We start from the raw sequence: 2,606 nt of genomic DNA on the forward strand, positions 1-2,606 counted from the left end.
GTGGGGGGAGGGAGGGGGTACAAAAATATAAGACAAGCTTACACAAAAATAGGGGGGGGCATGGGAGGGGAGTATAAATCGGGGAAAAAATAAAGCTTAGTGTAGCTAGTAACAGAACATAAGCCCTATCGATCTCACTAAGTCTCGTAAATTTCCTCATTACCCCACAGACTCGCCCTCTCCATGTCATGCCACACACGGCTTTTTTTCCCCTCAGTCTTACACAAGATGTCGTGATTTGCTCCAATTAGCCAATCAGCGGGCTCCATTGTGCATCACAAACGACCAGACCAATGAAAACGTTCCTAGAATATTTCTGGCACGCGGTTCTAGAGCTAAGAGGGTTTTTTTTGCGTATGTGTCTCGTTGGGTATATAAAAAAGAAGGATGTCCTCCAAAACGAAAGAAACCTTCAGAAGAAATACTGTTGTTTCATAACTCTTTTGTTATTTTCACCCAGAAGTATTCTTTTTACCTTTGAAAAAGGCTACAAAAGGGAGGTACTCGCATTGTAAACAGGTTGCCGTCTGCTTGCATCGCAGTCTGGGCATCTTTTGTGGAGGAGGATACCAGTTATCTTGTAAAATTGAGTCCCAACAGCAACTAGCCATGGTAAGTTTTTGAAAGTTAGGTCTAAAGCTTTTTTTTTTTTGGGGTGCAGACTTCGTGACAATTTGTTTTATTTGGTTTCATAGATAGTTATCTTATGCGGGCGGCTAGTGGGTGCTTCTTGTAAGTCGCATTTCTTTACTTTCCCTCTGTTGTTTCTGTCTGTGTGTGGGTGGTTGATGGGCGCTACCGGTAAATCCTACTTCATTATAATCCGTCTGGGTTTTTTTCTGTCTGTCTGTTTATTTTTTTTCAGGACTAAAAGACGAAGATTGTGTCGATGTACTTCTCTTTACTCAAACAAACAAAACCAAACAAAAAAATTACATGAAATTTGTATTTCTTCACAGGCTTGCCATAATTTATAGATCTACTGTTGTTGTTTTGGAGGCTGGGTTTTTGTGTTTTAGCTTTTTTTTAAAGTTATATTTTAATTGTATCTAATTTATTTATTTATTGTTCTTGGAGAGGATGAAACTTAATAGAATAGGAAAGTCAACAAAGGTATGATAACAATTGTAAGTCTTTTTTTTATTTATTTTATTTATTTATTTTGTCCCTTGCCCATTTCTATGATATTGACGCCATCTGATTAGTAGAAAAATGTGCGTATGAGAGTGCCCAATAATGTATAACGTACAAAATTGTTATGACATATAACTGTTACATATAGATGTTTAAGATAATTATAGATGTTTGTGAAGGATCTGAGAGCAATGACGATTTTAGAAATGACGGTGATGGTGGTGGTAAGTGATGATGTGGGATGGTGCTTGTGTTTATGATTATTAAGAAGATATGCTTCTGTTATTTGATTGTTGTTGTTTTAAAAAAAAATAATGTCAGCGTTAGTCCTATCTTCCTCTGCTCTGATGAGTCACGAGGGATGTGGGCACCCGCTATCCCGTTCCCTACTGGAACCATCTTTAATGTCACCGTGAAGTTCCGAAATGGTGGGCTCAGTCTCTGCTACGGTGACCTTGTTATCATTACCCTATTCTAGAGGGCCAAGACAAGTGAAGAGAGGACATTAGAAGGTAGCTAGTACAGTGGCAGATATTATTTTGGGGATTTCGTAAGGGGTTTGCAGGTAGCAAGTTCACAATTGGGTTATAGACTTAATACTTATATATATATGAAGTTGCGGAGATTCCGACACAGGATCCTCGACCCCGAGTCGAGAGGGTACATTTTAGAATTGTTAGTCTTAGGTAAGAGTAAAAGCCAAAGGTAAGCGTCTTTCTTGCTTACTTAGTTTCCTTCTTGCTGGACTACAGTACGTATGATCCTGGCTCAAATCTCTAGCTGAGCGTTCTTCAATCTGGATTTTTAGGGAAACATTTCATGTCAGGGCTTCTTCTTTGTCATGCATGCTGATCAATGGTTCAGGTAAAACCTTACTAAAACAAAAAGCAAATGTTTTCTTGGTAACTATATAAGTTTTTCGACAATCCTGACGAATTATAAAAACAGCACAAATATACTGTGCTTTTAAAAATGATGGCACAATTTGTTTTTTTAAGTCACCAAACTTTGGCAGCCATTTTCTCGTTAATTTTACCTCTGACACCAGGCCACCCCCTCCTCCTTCACTGTCAAATATTATCTTGACTTCTGTTTGAGATAGATAATATTATATTTCATCAAAAGCTAGACAGATGAATAGGCTTAAAGGTTATACCAACATCTCCGAGTTGCCAACACGTGAAGAGTGCCTGGTCCCATCGCGTCGTAACATTATGCTATCTCAGAGCTGCAATTTTTTTATCTGTTCAGTACCCAGGTTGGAGAAATTTGACAATGAAAATTTTGAGTTTCACATGTCAAGCTTTTTCGAATGTAATTCTCCGAATATCTTGAGGTAAATACTCTGAATAATCTTGCGATTTTGAAAGAGCAGATAAAACACTAGTTTCTGACCCCATGGTCTTAGTAACTCAAAGCGGTTTAAAATGCCAGAAGAAAATGTAATTCTAAGGTAGCGATTTGCAATTAAT

This window comes from Aplysia californica, unplaced genomic scaffold (assembly GCF_000002075.1).
Source record: "Aplysia californica isolate F4 #8 unplaced genomic scaffold, AplCal3.0 scaffold01331, whole genome shotgun sequence".
NCBI lineage: Eukaryota > Metazoa > Mollusca > Gastropoda > Aplysiida > Aplysiidae > Aplysia > Aplysia californica.